Below are 6,921 nucleotides of genomic sequence, written 5' to 3' on the forward strand. Positions count from 1 at the left end.
TCTATCCCCCTCTTCTAGTAATTTTGAGGCGAAGTTATTACATGTAAAAATGTACATTTAATTTTATTGATTTAGGTCTCGGCTAAAAAACGCGTTTTTACATGTCTGATAAGGCGTTTTCAAGATTCATGTAAGTAATCCAATCTTTGGCCCATATGGCATAAAAAACACAAGTAACAAAACAGCAAAATAAAAAGGTACTGTGCTTCACCGTACCTTTTCCGGGTTTCAATTCAGAGTTTAACATATGATTTAATACAACCTCTGTAATACGAATAAGAAGAAACAAATCAGAGATATCTTCTTAAAAAATTTATTCATATTTAGAACAGTCTTTCTACAAAACACTGAAGTATGGAGTAACATTCCTCTATAAATATACGCACATGTACAATTCGAGTGTGACAAAAAACTTCACCCATTACCTCCGGAGTAATATTCCTCCGTAAGACCAATGCAAAGCTTCTGAAGTCTGAAAATTCACTACAGAGTAATATTCCTCTAAGGTTATTTACAACTCTAAACTAAAACAAAAATGTTGTAAGGCTTAAGTAAGACAAAATCTCGTATACAGGGTAATATTCCTCTAGAAGATTTTGTACGATGATTATAAGAGAAAATCTGAACTATGTAGTAATATTCCTCTAAGTGCAGCTCTACTACGACGAAACTTATCTACAGAGTAATATTCCTCCAGAACGCTAAGTATGCAAAGTTCTATTGAAGCAATATCTGTATTAACGGAGTAATATTTCTCTCTGTCGACGAAAACTTAATTACGGAGTAATATTCCTCCAGAAGGCTATACCTATGTATGCACAGCTCTATTGAGCCGAAATCTAACTATGGAGTAAAGTCTATTAAGACAAAATATGAACTACGGGGTAAAAGTTTTCTATGTACAGATCTGCTACGACAAACACTTATCTAGGGAGTAATATTCCCCCAGAAGGCTTATATTACACAGTTCTATTAAGTCTTAATCTGAGCCACAGAGTAATATTCCTCTATGTAATGCTATACATGTACTACGACGAAAGTTTATCGACGGAGTAATAATCCTCTAGATATTTACAACACTTAGAGGTAAAAACATATCTTTGAAATACTAGTAATATTTTTCTGGAGGATTGCAATTCTGACTAAACAAAAAAATAAACTACGTAATAATATTCAATTGAAAGACTTTGAGGAGCTCTAAAAAGACAAAATTTCATCCAAAAAGTAATATTTCTCTTAAAGACTGCAATTCCAATAAAACAAAATATATACGGGGTTCCTCAAAAAGGTTATTATGACACAAATGAAACAAAATCTTATTTACATCCTCTACAAAACGAAAATTAACTACAGAGTAAATAATATATCTGATAGAATTTGTGTAGTTGTAAAAAGACATCTAGAATGCGAGGTGAAAACTCAGCATAAGTGGAGGTAAACAAAGTCTTTTCTACATAGTAATATTCCTCCAGAAGGTTATGTATGCACAGTTCTATGAAGGACAAATTGAACTATCTTAGGAGTTTGTACAGTTCTAAATAAGAAAATCTGAACTACGGAGTATTATTCCTTTATGAGACTATATGTACTTCATTCTCAAAAAAGACAATATCTGAATTACAGAGTAATATTCCTCTAGGAGGCTATGTTAATCTCTATTAAGACAAAATATGAACTACGGAGGAATATTCCTCTAGAGGTCTATGTGCATTTCTAATAGCCATTAGGGCAAAATCTGAACTACGGGGGAATATTCCTCCATGATGCTATGTACATTTCTGATAGGGCAAAATCTGAACTACGGAGTTATATTCCTCTAGAAAGCTATGTTCATTTCTTATAAGACAAAATCAGAACTACGAAGGTGTGTTCCTCTCGAAATTTACATACATTTCTAATACAACACCACTAGGAGACTTTGTACATTCCTAATTAGACGAAATATGAACAAATGAGTAATATTCTTTTGAATTCTACGTAGAGTTCTTGTAATACAAAATGTGAACTATGCTGTTATATTCCTCTAGACGGCTTAGTACAATTATCATTTGAAAAACTGTGGAGTAATATTTCTCTAGAGGGCTTTATTCAGTTCTACTAAGAAAAGAATACTAGCTCCAGAGTAAAACTTTTCTTCTTGGAGGCTAAGGCTATGTACATTCCTTTAGTAGGTTCCTTACAGTTTTTTGTGAGAAAAATAAAATACTCCATGTATTTTGCTCTAAAAAGATATACGCAGCTCTTGTGAGACAAGATCAATATCAGAAGGCACCGGAAGGCTAAATACAGTTCTAATATATACATATAGTTTTTACATAAATAGCTACGTTGAAATTGATGTGAATAAGGTTTGATGAGATGGTTTCGAGTGCACAGGTATTGCCCTCGCCTTCATTTTGAACGTGTGGATGAATTGAATAGTGGTATATTAGACTAAACACGCAGGGACAGATCCTATGGTATCCTTGCACAGTTACTTCAGCATTCAAAACTTTGGTATGTAGTGGAACATCTTGTCATATATTTTTCCAATCACAGAGAACGCTGCATCCAGAAGCTTCGTGCGTATCCAATAGAGAGAAATCACTGATGCACTCTTGTGTCCCTAAAATGAGTTATTTTATTTGTAAAATTCAGCATGAATAAGTTTTACATACATGTATATAATACGTAATGTTCTGAGCACGCCTATTAATTCAAAAAGATACTAGGTCAATCTCTTCCGTGCATGCTTTTTTTCAGAAATGATAAATCTGCATATCATTTATATATCGGTCATGATTAAAAAGGGTTTTGAGGATGCTCCTTTAATAACTACGGAATGTGCAAAGTCAAATTAATTCTTTATTTTAAAACGCATATCAAATTATTAACATAGCTACGTTCAAAACCTGATTTTAATGAAATAGTTTACATGTACTTACACGATGAATAAATTTCACAAACATAACGTTAACGTTGTATGAAAATATATTTTTTAAAGACTAATTGGTTTTTTCAGCAGATAATCTACAAAGATAATAAACTGGTAAGCATTTTCTTTGATGGACACATGATATAGAGATTCATGTACATTAAGTTTAATTCTACTTACAATGTAAATAAAGCCTTGTTTATTCCTAACATCATCAACATATTAAGCGATTATTTGTGTTGAATAAAAGATATTTTAAGAAGGTAATTTTCTCAAGTAAAATCGACCGAACTGATTAAAAAGAAAAGTTCAAAGAATGGGCAAATTGCTTGGAGTCCTACTTTAAGGACAGATGATACAAACTTTTGTCAAAGATTTTGAAAAAAGCAAGTTGGGTCATGTTTAAATGTGTAAATTGAATAACTTTCACCGCGTAGTTTTTAACTTTTTATTCAAATTTGCACAAAAATGGAATTAAAAGTGAAAATAATTGATTAGATTAATAAGGATGGTTTCAGAAGGGCATACTTTTGAACATTAGAGAAGGTTTAAAATTTCTTTATTTTCTAGAAATTTATTATTTGCATCATTTGCAATGAAATTAGACCAAAAAATATATACCAATCCAGACATCCATTTTTTGTTTGTATCATCTGTCCTTAAACCAAAATATGTTTAGAAATATATTATCCTAGAAGAAATATAAAGTCTTATCAATATCTTTTATCGAATATGTAGATAGACACAGTAATTAATGTTTCAGCCTTAAAAGATGAGGGGATCCAGAATTGTAAATTGACCCTGCAAAACATATACCATTATGGACCAGCGGGTTAAATTTCCAATGTGGGTAAAAACGCCATTTCTCGGTGCAAAGAATGTATTTTTTCCCTTTAAGTGAAAACCCCTCTGAGCCATAACTCTCATTCCCACTGACATTTAAAACAAAAAATTCATCTGTAAGAACATAAATTTTACTCCACTTATTAGATGCTTTAGTTTTTTTCCTGAAAGTTTAAGGAAACAGAAGTTAATGGTATCAAAAAAATTATATCAGTAAAGGGTTAAGTAAACTTATCTGCTTATTGTTGTAGATGAAAAAAAATGTTCCTGTTTTTATTTATTTATTCATTTTGTATTTTTTTTTAAATATTATCTATTTTTTGTCTCGCTAAAAGCTTGTATAGTGGAGCTTTGAATCGTTTATTTTAAACAGATAAAATATTTATATAGATAAAATAAAGGCACACATTGCTACATGTAGTAATATATAACCCTATCCTACATAAAATAATAAATTATCTTTAGAGAAAAAGTTATGTTATATTTCTTTTTAATTTTTGCCAAAAGATCTCTCTCTCAGTTCAGAAGTGTTTTAGTAATATTTTGAAAACGTATAGTTAGTAACGGGTAATTAAAGTCTTGTTATAAAACAACATGGCATATTAAATAGACATTAACAACAAATCAGACTTTTCTCCGCCACCACCCACTGCGAGTATCTTGTAATACTCAAGGATGCAGATTATATTTTATGCGTGCTGGTCATAGAACGATCGAGGGAAGCTGTTCGCTAATCAATAATGGCAATTTAACCATGACAAATAGTCTGCAATTGATCATACAAAGGCCTTTCTTAGTATCGTGTCGTGTTTTGTACGATTTGAATAGTTGAAACAGTGTAGAGGACCCTTTTTGTCCAGTCCAAAATCGATTACTCTAGACACAGGGAAGCGCTAAGTAAAATGTACTGCTTTATTCAGGTCTCCGATAAGAAATGAACAAAATATATAGTCACCAGGTACAATAAAAATCATATTTCTATCTGCGTAACGCATTACAAAGGTTGGTGCCCTAACTTACTTAACTCTGGTGACTAATAGAGTGATCAAACAATATAAAAAAACTCTTTTTCGAAACAAAGTCATTTAACTAAATAAGTAGTGAAGGTAAACATTGGCTAAGGAAATTCGAACTGACAAAATGTAAACAAGTTTAAGTTACCATTATCATTATAAATAACTTTCAATTCCTATTACTTGATCAATCATAGAAATAGTAAAAACTTACAATATGTTAATGGTTTTGTTTGTTCAATTATATTAATTATCTTTGCTGATTTTAACAAAAATATTGAAACAAATAATATTAATCCATGTATAATAGGGATATTGCCTGAGAACTAGTTTTTTAAAAGTTTAAACAATAAAAATAAAACAATAACGGGGTTTTGGTAATTAAATTTAACCATTTTGACAAATAGCTCAAATTTCCATAAAACAAAATCAAATAGTTTAAGTAACTTTTACAAAACAGAATAATAACTTGCAATTAATTCTCTTTGAAACTATTTTGGAAATCATCTGGGTTGGCTAATTTAGTGTTAATATTCTCACAGATTGAACGGGCATGAAAAACAAATTTTTCCTTGAACATAAAGTTTATAGCTAACTTCAAATTTTAGAATTGAAATTATGTCACTCTTTGATAAACTGTAACGTATACGTAGCTTTTGTAAAAGGCTTCCTCGTTTTTTTTTTAATGTGCTTGTTTTAATTGTGTTGCAGTTTTAAAAATTTGGTATTCATATTTATTTTAACACAAAAAAATTAATTGAAATCAAGTGTGGAAGTATGACTTGAACCTTAAATTGGTCTGAGGAGTATCGATAATTGCATGAACCAAAGATGCACAAGTTCGATTAATTTAATTGAAACTTGACAATACTTAAAATGCAAATTGTAGTCTTCTAGTAAACGAAAATGTGTATAATACATGTAATGTCTTGTAACATCCGTCACAAATACATGTAGATATTAGATCTTTATATGAACAAGACATTAACATGAAAGGGCTTTCAACTTACAATGTATCTGAATGTTGAAAATGGTAGACATGTAAAGAAACTGTATTTACGGAGAAAGATTTAAGACAGACTTCTATTTACACCGTCCTTTTTTAAAACCTGTACCAACTGCAAGTAGGTGTACATTTAATGTATATTTAGGTGCTACGTACTAATATTTATTATTCTGTCTGTCCTAGTTTCGGTTAACTATAGAAACCAAAAAGTCTTACCTGATTGCAAGAAATCCAAAACGGAAAGCTTTTCTACCAAAACTTCTAAACTAGTGGAATTTTTTCCTAAGGAAAAGATCCAGATTTCCAGACAAAAAACAAACTCAGGCCAGTTTTCTTTCCCTAAAACTTTGCAGGAAAAATAAGAGGTTAAGATACATGGTGCACCCAGATTGTATACAGCTTAAAATAAGTCATGCAGAGCACCTGAAAAAAGTGTTTTTACGTGTAAACATACGTATTATATACTCAGTGTATATCTACATGATCTAGCTATTGTAAAAATAAGTACCTGTTCTTGTAGTAAGACTGGAACTAATTTGTAACAATTTTAAATCTTTATTCTTCAATCGTTATTTTATTTGTTTTTTAATAAATCCATTATCTATTTTTAGGAATGAAATACAACTTCAGACTTACCAAGTTATCCAAGACTATTGTTGCTTCAATGTTGAGAAAAATATTTAGATTCGTCACAAGGGTGTTCCAAACTTCTTTTCAGTAACTAATGCTGCGTAATATCATGGATTGATTGACTCCTTTGTAAATGTACTGAGAAGTCCAAGGTTTGTAATATACGTCCTCAATATCCCGCATACTCTGTATCACAAAACAAACCGTTCATATGTATCACTTTTGCTGCAACCCAAAGGACGGTGAATAAAAGTTCGATTTTTGTTCCATTTTCTCTTATAATGATTCAGCTCATTTCTCATGTCTGTTTATTATTGGTGGTTCACTGTAAGAATGCACACGTGTATTCCTAACACCACCAGGAAGTACTACCGGTAATTATTTTGATATGTGATCTAAGGCTGTAACTCGATTCCTGCATGTATGTATTTCGTAATATCATGAATATCAGACTCAGCGTAGTAAATCCCCCATCACAGACACCGTCCCTCACACACACACACCCTCGCAGGAAT

At 31.2% G+C, this 6,921-nt stretch overlaps 1 long non-coding RNA gene across 1 annotated transcript; it reads right to left on the bottom strand.

Annotated features, from left to right (window-relative positions):
* Positions 1-2,301: 2,301 nt before the first annotated feature.
* LOC134230106 (uncharacterized) lies at positions 2,302-6,921 on the bottom strand. The gene is made up of 3 exons (XR_009984276.1): positions 6,413-6,921; positions 5,993-6,121; positions 2,302-2,605 (listed from the first exon to the last, which is right to left on the bottom strand). It is a non-coding gene; the product is annotated as an uncharacterized LOC134230106 (long non-coding RNA).

Source organism: Saccostrea cucullata, unplaced genomic scaffold (genome assembly GCF_032062105.1).
Source record: "Saccostrea cucullata isolate Sc308-1 unplaced genomic scaffold, CSIRO_AGI_Scuc_v1 ctg13374, whole genome shotgun sequence".
NCBI classification, from domain to species: Eukaryota; Metazoa; Mollusca; class Bivalvia; order Ostreida; family Ostreidae; genus Saccostrea; species Saccostrea cuccullata.